This window comes from Ranitomeya imitator, unplaced genomic scaffold (genome assembly GCF_032444005.1).
Source record: "Ranitomeya imitator isolate aRanImi1 unplaced genomic scaffold, aRanImi1.pri SCAFFOLD_871, whole genome shotgun sequence".
NCBI classification, from domain to species: Eukaryota; Metazoa; Chordata; class Amphibia; order Anura; family Dendrobatidae; genus Ranitomeya; species Ranitomeya imitator.
In genome coordinates, this window is record NW_027194829.1 from 1 (window position 1) to 12,855 (window position 12,855).

The 12,855-nt window shown below is 53.2% G+C and overlaps 1 non-coding gene across 1 annotated transcript; it reads right to left on the minus strand.

Moving 5' to 3' along the window:
* Positions 1-12,703: 12,703 nt before the first annotated feature.
* On the minus strand, positions 12,704-12,855 carry LOC138656354 (5.8S ribosomal RNA). Its single transcript, XR_011316917.1, has one exon. It is a non-coding gene; the product is annotated as a 5.8S ribosomal RNA (ribosomal RNA).

A 12,855-nucleotide genomic window follows, 5' to 3' on the forward strand; every position in this document is an offset into this window, starting at 1 on the left:
GCGCGGGTCGTCGGACCCCTGCCGTACCACAGTTCGGGGTCAAACTCCCCCTCTGCACGGCAGCCACCGTCCTGCGAACGGGAGGCGACTGCCGGCGTGCACGCCCAAGGATGCGTGCCTGAAATCCCGGGGGGTAAAAGAGGAAGGAGACCGCCGCCCTTAGACCGACGCGGGCTCCAAAGCCCGGGCCGAGCGAGCGGCACCACCTCCCCACCCGGGGAGCGCTGGAGCCTGAGCAAATCGATCGGAGGAAGAGCCGGGTGGGGGGCATGGGTGAGAAACCCCACCCGCTGCCATCCTTCCCCTCGGGGAGACGGGGGAAGAAACATGCCCCGATAGTCCTGGGAGGTCCCTCTCCGACACGCTAACGGCGCCCTCGAGACGGAATCCGGGTCACAGTGCGATTCTCTCATAGGTCTCCCCGGTGGCGTGGAAGCGGGAGACATCCGACACAGAGAAACGCCAAGCCTGCTCTGAGGGGACCGAGTCAGGGGGTGCAATCCGCCCTCCTGGAGCCCTCCTCGGGACGAAGACTCCAGATCTGCCTCCCTTCTGACATCCGTCACCCTCGGAGAACCAGAACACGCTTGGGGAGGGTCCGTTCAGGCTCAGGCGTCCCGGGAAACGCTGTCTCTGACTTGGGGCAGACGACCGGTCAAGAGTCCCCCTGGAGCCGCGGAAGCCTGGTGTCGACGCGAGGGCCGGACTTCCATGCAAACAGGGGGGTACTCGCCAAACCGCCTACCCGACTTGAGGAACCACGAAAACATCGGAAATCAGTCGGGCCCGAGAGGTACCCTCTCTCCTATCCTATATCCTGCAGCTGGTGTGCAAAAGTGGGTATTTGCATGGCGAAACACCGACCCACACTTTAAGGGAGCGAAGCCGAAAAGTGTCCGACTTCCTGGAGCTGTGCGGCGGATCCGGCGGCCAGAAATTCCTCATTCCGGTTCTATTTTTTTTTTTTCGATTTTGCGAAATTTGGCGGCCAGGCGGCGTAGCTGGGGCCTGGACTAGCCCGAAACACCTGGAGCCGGCGAGCGGAACGAATTTCCCAACGTTCTGCGGCTCCCGGAAGCCAAAAACGCATCGCCGAAAAATTTCAAAGTCCCAAGGACTCGTTCTTGAAAATCGATCCGGGGGGCCATGGAAGTGTCCTCGGTACAGCTTCAGAGCTTTCCCCCCGCCTGGAAGTCTGAAAGTTCTATGTTTGTTCTAAGTGGAAAATCGCGTTTTTTTCAGTGTTCCACCCATCAGACCCAAACTTTGCCCACGCTTAGGTCTCTGTCTCGGGGTGCTTTACAACATATTGACGCCCCTTTAGGGTGGAAGTAGGGGAAAGGGGTCATTTTTCACAAAATCGGAAATTTCTCAAAATATTTCTAAGTGTCAAGGACACTTTTGGAAAATCTTCCCCAGGCTCCTGGAAGCCTCCTCGGTACGCCTACTGCGGTTTCTCCCTGCCTGGAAGTCTGACACTTGTCTGAAATTTTTAGAGTATGAAAATGCGGTTTTTCACCCAAAATTCGACTTTGCGCCCATGACTCGCAAACTTCACCCACATTTGGGCGACTGTCCTGGGGTACCTCACAACATATTGACGCCCCCCTGGCGTGGAAGTAGGGGAAACGTGTCAATTTTCACAAAATCGTGATTTTTTTCAAAATATTTCTAAGTGTCAAGGACACTTTTGGATAATCTTCCCCAGGCTCCTGGAAGCCTCCTCGGTACGCCTCCTGCGGTTTCTCCCTGCCTGGAAGTCTGACACTTGTCTGAAATTTTTAGAGTATGAAAATGCGGTTTTTCACCCAAAATTCGACTTTGCGCCCGTGACTCGCAAACTTCACCCACATTTAGGCGACTGTCCTGGGGTACCTCACAACATATTGACGCCCCCCTGGCGTGGAAGTAGGGGAAACGTGTCAATTTTCACAAAATCGTGATTTTCTGAAAATATTTCTAAGTGTCAAGGACACTTTTGGAAAATCTTCCCCAGGCTCCTGGAAGCCTCCTCGGTACGCCTCCTGCGGTTTCTCCCTGCCTGGAAGTCTGACACTTGTCTGAAATTTTTAAAGTATGAAAATGCGGTTTTTCACCCAAAATTCGACTTTGCGCCCATGACTCGCAAACTTCACCCACATTTGGGCGACTGTCCTGGGGTACCTCACAACATATTGACGCCCCCCTGGCGTGGAAGTAGGGGAAACGTGTCAATTTTCACAAAATCGTGATTTTTTCAAAATATTTCTAAGTGTCAAGGACACTTTTGGATAATCTTCCCCAGGCTCCTGGAAGCCTCCTCGGTACGCCTCCTGCGGTTTCCCCCTGCCTGGAAGTCTGACACTTGTCTGAAATTTTTAGCGCATGAAAATGCGGTTTTTCACCCAAAATTCGACTTTGCGCCCGTGACTCGCAAACTTCACCCACATTTAGGCGACTGTCCTGGGGTACCTCACAACATATTGACGCCCCCCTGGCGTGGAAGTAGGGGAAACGTGTCAATTTTCACAAAATCGTGATTTTCTGAAAATATTTCTAAGTGTCAAGGACACTTTTGGAAAATCTTCCCCAGGCTCCTGGAAGCCTCCTCGGTACGCCTCCTGCGGTTTCTCCCTGCCTGGAAGTCTGACACTTGTCTGAAATTTTTAAAGTATGAAAATGCGGTTTTTCACCCAAAATTCGACTTTGCGCCCATGACTCGCAAACTTCACCCACATTTGGGCGACTGTCCTGGGGTACCTCACAACATATTGACGCCCCCCTGGCGTGGAAGTAGGGGAAACGTGTCAATTTTCACAAAATCGTGATTTTTTCAAAATATTTCTAAGTGTCAAGGACACTTTTGGATAATCTTCCCCAGGCTCCTGGAAGCCTCCTCGGTACGCCTCCTGCGGTTTCCCCCTGCCTGGAAGTCTGACACTTGTCTGAAATTTTTAGCGCATGAAAATGCGGTTTTTCACCCAAAATTCGACTTTGCGCCCGTGACTCGCAAACTTCACCCACATTTAGGCGACTGTCCTGGGGTACCTCACAACATATTGACGCCCCCCTGGCGTGGAAGTAGGGGAAACGTGTCAATTTTCACAAAATCGTGATTTTCTGAAAATATTTCTAAGTGTCAAGGACACTTTTGGATAATCTTCCCCAGGCTCCTGGAAGCCTCCTCGGTACGCCTCCTGCGGTTTCCCCCTGCCTGGAAGTCTGACACTTGTCTGAAATTTTTAGCGCATGAAAACGCGGTTTTTCACCCAAAATTCGACTTTGCGCCCGTGACTCGCAAACTTCACCCACATTTAGGCGACTGTCCTGGGGTACCTCACAACATATTGACGCCCCCCTGGCGTGGAAGTAGGGGAAACGTGTCAATTTTCACAAAATCGTGATTTTCTGAAAATATTTCTAAGTGTCAAGGACACTTTTGGATAATCTTCCCCAGGCTCCTGGAAGCCTCCTCGGTACGCCTCCTGCGGTTTCCCCCTGCCTGGAAGTCTGACACTTGTCTGAAATTTTTAGCGCATGAAAACGCGGTTTTTCACCCAAAATTCGACTTTGCGCCCGTGACTCGCAAACTTCACCCACATTTAGGCGACTGTCCTGGGGTACCTCACAACATATTGACGCCCCCCTGGCGTGGAAGTAGGGGAAACGTGTCAATTTTCACAAAATCGTGATTTTCTGAAAATATTTCTAAGTGTCAAGGACACTTTTGGAAAATCTTCCCCAGGCTCCTGGAAGCCTCCTCGGTACGCCTCCTGCGGTTTCCCCCTGCCTGGAAGTCTGACACTTGTCTGAAATTTTTAGCGCATGAAAACGCGGTTTTTCACCCAAAATTCGACTTTGCGCCCGTGACTCGCAAACTTCACCCACATTTAGGCGACTGTCCTGGGGTACCTCACAACATATTGACGCCCCCCTGGCGTGGAAGTAGGGGAAACGTGTCAATTTTCACAAAATCGTGATTTTCTGAAAATATTTCTAAGTGTCAAGGACACTTTTGGAAAATCTTCCCCAGGCTCCTGGAAGCCTCCTCGGTACGCCTCCTGCGGTTTCTCCCTGCCTGGAAGTCTGACACTTGTCTGAAATTTTTAGAGTATGAAAACGCGGTTTTTCACCCAAAATTCGACTTTGCGCCCATGACTCGCAAACTTCACCCACATTTGGGCGACTGTCCTGGGGTACCTCACAACATATTGACGCCCCCCTGGCGTGGAAGTAGGGGAAACGTGTCAATTTTCACAAAATCGTGATTTTTTCAAAATATTTCTAAGTGTCAAGGACACTTTTGGAAAATCTTCCCCAGGCTCCTGGAAGCCTCCTCAGTACGCCTCCTGCGGTTTCTCCCTGCCTGGAAGTCTGACACTTGTCTGAAATTTTTAGAGTATGAAAACGCGGTTTTTCACCCAAAATTCGACTTTGCGCCCGTGACTCGCAAACTTCACCCACATTTAGGCGACTGTCCTGGGGTACCTCACAACATATTGACGCCCCCCTGGCGTGGAAGTAGGGGAAACGTGTCAATTTTCACAAAATCGTGATTTTCTGAAAATATTTCTAAGTGTCAAGGACACTTTTGGAAAATCTTCCCCAGGCTCCTGGAAGCCTCCTCGGTACGCCTCCTGCGGTTTCTCCCTGCCTGGAAGTCTGACACTTGTCTGAAATTTTTAGAGTATGAAAACGCGGTTTTTCACCCAAAATTCGACTTTGCGCCCATGACTCGCAAACTTCACCCACATTTGGGCGACTGTCCTGGGGTACCTCACAACATATTGACGCCCCCCTGGCGTGGAAGTAGGGGAAACGTGTCAATTTTCACAAAATCGTGATTTTTTCAAAATATTTCTAAGTGTCAAGGACACTTTTGGAAAATCTTCCCCAGGCTCCTGGAAGCCTCCTCGGTACGCCTCCTGCGGTTTCTCCCTGCCTGGAAGTCTGACACTTGTCTGAAATTTTTAGAGTATGAAAACGCGGTTTTTCACCCAAAATTCGACTTTGCGCCCATGACCCGCAAACTTCACCCACATTTGGGCGACTGTCCTGGGGTACCTCACAACATATTGACGCCCCCCTGGCGTGGAAGTAGGGGAAACGTGTCAATTTTCACAAAATCGTGATTTTCTGAAAATATTTCTAAGTGTCAAGGACACTTTTGGAAAATCTTCCCCAGGCTCCTGGAAGCCTCCTCGGTACGCCTCCTGCGGTTTCTCCCTGCCTGGAAGTCTGACACTTGTCTGAAATTTTTAGAGTATGAAAACGCGGTTTTTCACCCAAAATTCGACTTTGCGCCCGTGACTCGCAAACTTCACCCACATTTAGGCGACTGTCCTGGGGTACCTCACAACATATTGACGCCCCCCTGGCGTGGAAGTAGGGGAAACGTGTCAATTTTCACAAAATCGTGATTTTTTTCAAAATATTTCTAAGTGTCAAGGACACTTTTGGAAAATCTTCCCCAGGCTCCTGGAAGCCTCCTCGGTACGCCTCCTGCGGTTTTCCCCCGCCTGGAAGTCTGACATTTTTTACAGTGCGAAAATACGGTTTTTCGCTCAAAATTAAACTTTCCGCCCATGGAACGCACACTGTGCCCCCACCTTGGAGAGTCGCTATGGCGTACTCAGGGTGACTATTAAGCCCACAGACAACCTCCACAGGCCGACTATTAAGCCCCCTCCGTCTTCCGCAGGGCCGACTATTAAGCCCTCCACCGACTTCCGCAGGGCCGACTATTAAGCCCCCCTCCGACTATTAAGCCCCCCTACGGAGTCCACTCAGCCAGCGACTGAAACGTGGTGAGCGGGGTGTGCGCATCCCGGCCGCGCCCAAAGTGCTTCGCCGCGGTCATGGCTGTCGCCACCGAAAACGGCAAATGTTTGTTTCGGCCAAGCTGCAAGGATACATCTCGGAACACAAAAACCAAACCGGTGGGGACATCCTACAGAGAAACACCGAGCCTGCTCTGGGGGGACAAAGACAGAAGGGCGTCCGCCTTCCGAGAGCCCTCACCTGGGTGAGGACCCAAGATGTGCCCTTCTGACAGTGATTACCTCCAGAGAACCAGGACCCCCGTGGGAAGGGTCCTGCCAAGCTCGGGTCGCCCAGATTCGCCTCTCTCACTCGGGTCACGCGCCCAGCCAACGTCCGCAGAAGACTTCCGATAAACACCGAGCCTGCTCTGGGGGGACAAAGACAGAAGGGCGTCCGCCTTCCAAGAGCCCTCACCTGGGTGAGGACCCAAGATGTGCCCTTCTGACAGTGATTACCTCCAGAGAACCAGGACCCCCGTGGGAAGGGTCCTGCCAAGCTCGGGTCGCCCAGATTCGCCTCTCTCACTCGGGTCACGCGCCCAGCCAACGTCCGCAGAAGACTTCCGATAAACACCGAGCCTGCTCTGGGGGGACAAAGACAGAAGGGCGTCCGCCTTCCAAGAGCCCTCACCTGGGTGAGGACCCAAGATGTGCCCTTCTGACAGTGATTACCTCCAGAGAACCAGGACCCCCATGGGAAGGGTCCTGCCAAGCTCGGGTCGCCCAGATTCGCCTCTCTCACTCGGGTCACGCGCCCAGCCAACATCCGCAGAAGACTTCCGATAAACACCGAGCCTGCTCTGGGGGGACAAAGACAGAAGGGCGTCCGCCTTCCGAGAGCCCTCACCTGGGTGAGGACCCAAGATGTGCCCTTCTGACAGTGAAAACCTTCAGAGAACCAGGACCCCCGTGGGAAGGGTCCTGCCAAGCTCGGGTCGCCCAGATTCGCCTCTCTCACTCGGGTCACGCGCCCAGCCAACGTCCGCAGAAGACTTCCGATAAACACCGAGCCTGCTCTGGGGGGACAAAGACAGAAGGGCGTCCGCCTTCCGAGAGCCCTCACCTGGGTGAGGACCCAAGATGTGCCCTTCTGACAGTGATTACCTCCAGAGAACCAGGACCCCCCGTGGGAAGGGTCCTGCCAAGCTCGGGTCACCCAGATTCGCCTCTCTCACTCGGGTCACGCGCCCAGCCAACGTCCGCAGAAGACTTCCGATAAACACCGAGCCTGCTCTGGGGGGACAAAGACAGAAGGGCGTCCGCCTTCCGAGAGCCCTCACCTGGGTGAGGACTCAAGATGTGCCCTTCTGACAGTGATTACCTCCAGAGAACCAGGACCCCCGTGGGAAGGGTCCTGCCAAGCTCGGGTCGCCCAGATTCGCCTCTCTCACTCGGGTCACGCGCCCAGCCAACGTCCGCAGAAGACTTCCGATAAACACCGAGCCTGCTCTGGGGGGACAAAGACAGAAGGGCGTCCGCCTTCCGAGAGCCCTCACCTGGGTGAGGACCCAAGATGTGCCCTTCTGACAGTGATTACCTCCAGAGAACCAGGACCCCCCGTGGGAAGGGTCCTGCCAAGCTCGGGTCGCCCAGATTCGCCTCTCTCACTCGGGTCACGCGCCCAGCCAACGTCCGCAGAAGACTTCCGATAAACACCGAGCCTGCTCTGGGGGGACAAAGACAGAAGGGCGTCCGCCTTCCGAGAGCCCTCACCTGGGTGAGGACCCAAGATGTGCCCTTCTGACAGTGATTACCTCCAGAGAACCAGGACCCCCCGTGGGAAGGGTCCTGCCAAGCTCGGGTCACCCAGATTCGCCTCTCTCACTCGGGTCACGCGCCCAGCCAACGTCCGCAGAAGACTTCCGATAAACACCGAGCCTGCTCTGGGGGGACAAAGACAGAAGGGCGTCCGCCTTCCGAGAGCCCTCACCTGGGTGAGGACTCAAGATGTGCCCTTCTGACAGTGATTACCTCCAGAGAACCAGGACCCCCGTGGGAAGGGTCCTGCCAAGCTCGGGTCACCCAGATTCGCCTCTCTCATTCGGGTCACGCGCCCAGCCAATGTCCACAGCGGATTTCCGACAAATTTTCACTGAAAATTCAACTTTGTGCCCATGAACCAGACACTTTACCCACACTTGGGTCTCTATCTTGGGGTACTTTACAACATATTGACGACCCATGAGGTTGAAGTAGGGAAAATGTGAGATTTTTTTTTTTTTACAAAATCGGGATTGTCTCAAAATTTTTCTAAAAATGTCTAAGGAAGTGTCCTTGACATAACACCTGAGATTTTTCCCTTTCTGAATGTATGACACAACAGGATTCGAACCCGAGACGCCAGCTCGGCAAGGCCGCAGCGCTAACAAGTGAGCCACCGTGCTTTGACTGGGATCGATGGATCCAGTTAGTACCCAATCCGTTACAGATATGACTGATCGACAGCCGTGTAGGTGCCACCCCCTGGGGCTGAGTCATCCCCCGTGATGCCGTATAGGCGATTATGGCAGGTGGATCCGGTCAGGTGCCACCCCTGGGGCTGAGTCATCCCCCGTGATGCCGTATAGGTGATTACAGCAGGTGGATCAGGTGAGGGATATATCATCAACCCTACGGATGTTTAGCGACCGTGGAGGTGCCACCCCCTGGGCTGACTCAACCCCCGTGGTGACCTATATCAGAGTACGGCAAAACACATCCGGTTAATTTCAATCACCTCAGCTGGCGTCTTTCACCTGCGTGGCTGACTCGCGCGGAGGAAAATCATTTGCCACAGTTCAAGACACAGAGAAACACGGCACTTTAATAAACTATTACGAGACGCTCTGTTTGACTGCGGGAAACCCTTCGCAATGGAGCGGTGAGTAGAAGACATTTGTCGGCCACGTAGAGACACATGAATGTACCTTGTAGTGGAGTTGTACACTTGCTGGCAAGGTGACCGGTTTTATTGCTTGTGTCTCCCCCGCAGGCACCCACGGACACCACTTACATGCCCCGTGTGCCACAGGGTAACCAAATATATATCCACACATCTGAGAAGGGTATGCCTGAGGTCACACGGTGATTCGGAGATAAAAACCGCCATAGCCTCCGCAAAGTATCAACTTCGCTGTATCGCCAACAAGGGGACAACAATCCAATTCAGTGAGCTCAAGCCCCTCCAATCCTTGGAGGAGACTGTAGCCTTCTTAGAAGGTCGCGGCTTTTTGATAGCAAACAAGCCTAGGTTTGAGTCACAAATCACACCACTGACCTGTGAAGGGCCCGCTCAGGTACCAACTGACAATCCGGAGCTCCGCCCAGGCTCCATGCCAGAGCTAGATTCAGATGTGATGGATGTGCCTTTCCTTTTACGGCCGGGAGACAGTCTGGAGGGAGACCCGTGCCCCCCGCCAGAGCTAGATTCAGATGAGATGGATGTGCCTTTCCTTTTACGGCCAGTAGACAGTCGGGAGGGAGACCCATGCCCCACGCCAAAGCTAGATTCGGATGAGATGGATGTGCCTTTCCTTTTACGGCCGGTAGACAGTCGGGAGGGAGACCCGTGCCCTGAGCCTGACCACACAGGGAGCATTTCTGACCGCATAGGCAATGAGGAGGTCATGGATGGCAGCAATTTAAGTATCCAGAAAAGGGAATGGAAAGACAAAAACCGCACGGCTACCAAGGCCGCCGGATTGTACAAGCGTCACTCATTGAATCACCCCATGTTAAAGGGGTTCCACTCGTACCTAACAATTACCCATGGGGTCCCAAACTGTCAACAGGAGGTATCAAACGTAGCACGGTTTCTATTTTTTGTGAACCCAAAATCTGTAACTCTGGAGTACCTCGTAAAACCAAACCAGGTTAATAATTTTTTTCAACAACTTGGAAAACTCCATCTATCGAGCCAGACCTCCCTCAAAATGTTGAAGCATATACGGAGATTTACCATGTATCAGATGAGGGCTACCAAACTGAGACTAGAGAATCCTCAACTTTATAAGGCATGCGAAGTGTTCATGAATTTTACAACAGACCTTCAGAAATCATTGTACAAGGGAGCCTGCCGAGAGTCTGTAAGTAAAAGGTACACCGTTCAAAAGAGCCAATATTCAGCGCATTGTTACCAAACCTTGGATGTTGGTTAATTGCCTTTATTTTTCCCCACAGGTACGATCTATTGATGAAGCCATCAAAGTCACCCAAGGACTGCCAGATTATACTGGAGGAGGCAAGGCCAACATTTCTAGCTAGCATCGAGGCTGTGACAGATGGCGGATCAGAAGTAGATCGCCGGGAAGTGGTACTGTACCTCGAGGCCCTTCTGATTCTAAAACATCTCCAAAGACCAGGTGTTGTTCGTAACATGACGGTAAGTCGTCGGGCCCTGTGGGTCAGCGGTATTTGCTGAACCGGTTCAATATTTTTCCACCTTTTTTTTTCACATCGTAGGTTTCAGAGTGGAATGAGAGGATCCATCACACGTACCAAGGAAGACGCAAGACAATTGTGGGTGTGAAGACTCACAAGTGCTCCACCTCTCAGGTAGCAACTTTTGTACTTTCAGAGGAAGAGGAATCGGTAAGCTTTTCTCAAAGCCAGGGAACCCAGGCAACCCCACTCATTGTGGGGAGCAAAACACTCTCTTGTCCCCATGTAAAACCTTTTGGAGGGGTGCCCCCAGACTGGAGAGTAACATATATATATTTTTTTTCTTTTTCAGTGGTTCAATGCGTATGCGGAATATGTCAGACCGGTCTTTACCTTTGGCCGAAAGATTATCACAAACTTTTTCGTGACGTGTACCGGGAAGGTCATAAAAAATCCATCCATGAGACTCAAACGATACCATTCAAGGTAAGGTAGCCACAAGTCAAGTGACCCACAGCCATAAGTAGCAACCAGTACTAACAATGTGCTTTCCTCCGTAGCTACAACCTCCCAAACATCACCAGCCACCTTGTACGGCGGATTTGCGAGACATGGACTTTGTCACAATACACAGATTGCGAAAAGCGCTTGTTTGCACGCTACTTGGCACATACAAACGATGTGGCCGAGAGAGTTTACCGGGAGAAGACCCTGACCGATATGTGCCGTGCCCAAGAGCTAGTGTTCAACGCAGGAAATCATGAGGACGCAAAAATTATGTCGCCAGTAATGGCATCAACCAGTGAATTGGATAACGAGGTGGTAGACCTCACGGAAAGTGATACCGAGTCATCCGATTCTACTGAGGAGTATAGTCTCAAGAATATTCGGCTCATCCCAATCAGGAGAACAAAGCCCTTGTGAATATGTCAATTTTTATCTGACATTAATAAAATTATTCAAATGTACATTCATCTTTGCCTCTTTGACTTGCCTCACTTTTCTCCCACTTTGGGGACCCTTTCGGGGTACTCTGCAACATATTGAAGCCCCTCTTGGGTGGGGGGTAAGGGGAAATGTGATTTTTTTTTTTCTCAGAAAATTGCCCAAAATTTTCCAAGTGTCAAGGACTCTTCCAGAAAAGCTTCCCCAGGCTTCTGGAAGTGTCCTCGGTACACCTCCAGCGGTTTCCCCCTGCCTGGAAGTCTGACACATGTCTGAAATTTTCAAAGTGTGAAAGTATGGTTTTTCACCCAAAATTCAACTTTCCGCCCATGAACCACAGACTTCACCCACACTTAGGTCACTGTCTTGGGGTACACCTCCAGTGCTATGTCACGGTCATCACTGTTGTCACAAAAAATTGACTTTTGTTTAGGCCAAGCAATTTGAGGACGGCACGGCAGCCAGCAGCCCGTACGGTACAGGGGTTGATCAGACCCCCGTACGTCCGGTTGTGGTCTCCGTGCCCCGAAGGGGTTCCCGCTTCTCGCCTGCACCAGGCACGGCAGCCAGCAGACCGTACGGTCCAGGGGTGGGTCAGACTCCCGGACGTACGGTTGTGGTCTCCGTGCCCCGAAGGGGTTCCCACTTCTCGCCTGCACCAGGCACGGCAGCCAGCAGACCGTACGGTCCAGGGGTGGATCAGACCCCCGTACGTCCGGTTGTGGTCTCCATGCCCCGAAGGGGTTCCCGCTTCTCGCCTGCACCAGGAACGGCAGCCAGCAGACCGTACGGTCCAGGGGTGGGTCAGACCCCCGTACGTCCGGTTGTGGTCTCCGTGCCCCGAAGGGGTTCTCGCTTCTCGCCTGCGGCAGGCACAGCAGCCAGCAGACCGTACGGTCCAGGGGTGGGTCAGACCCCCGTACGTCCGGTTGTAGTCTCCGTGCCCCGAAGGGGTTCTCGCTTCTCGCCTGCGGCAGGCACAGCAGCCCGTATGGTCCAGGGGTTGATCAGGCCCCTGTACGTCTGCCCGTGGTCTCCGTGAGTCTTTCGCCCCTATACCCAGGGACCACACCTATGGCCATTTAGCTCAGTTGGTTAGAGCGTGGTGCTAATAACACCAAGGTCGTGGGTTCGATCCCCGTACGGGCCAAGCACATCTACAAACGCCCCTATACCCAGATGACCAATTTGCACATCAGGGTCGCTGCGGACCTCCACCAGAGTTTCCTCTGGCTTCGTCCTGCCCAGGCATAGCTCACCATCTTTCGGGTCCTATCGCGCACTCATGCTCCACCTCCCCGACAGAGGCGGGCCGATGGTGCACCCGCCGTGTCAACCCCCCGGAGCGGGCGGCGGGATCCCACCTCGGCCGGAGCGCCCCGGCCTTCACCTTCATTGCGCCACAGGGTTTCACGTCACAACGGGGGGAGTGACGATGGAAAACCCCATCAGGTGGGCCCAGGGCAGGTGAGTCTGGCCTTGGGGGGACGTAAGGGATAAAGGAGAAGAGACCATCAGGGCACGGAGCCTCAGGCCTCCCTCGTTGTCACCCTTGCGAGGGGACCCCAGCTGCGCCATGGAGGCGATAGATGGAGGGGCAACCCTCAGACAGGCATAGCCCCGGGAGCACCCCGGGGCCGCAAGGTGCGTTCGAAGTGTCGATGATCAATGTGTCCTGCAATTCACACTTAATTCTCGCAGCTAGCTGCGTTCTTCGACGCGCGCGCCGAGTGATCCACCGTTAAGAGTC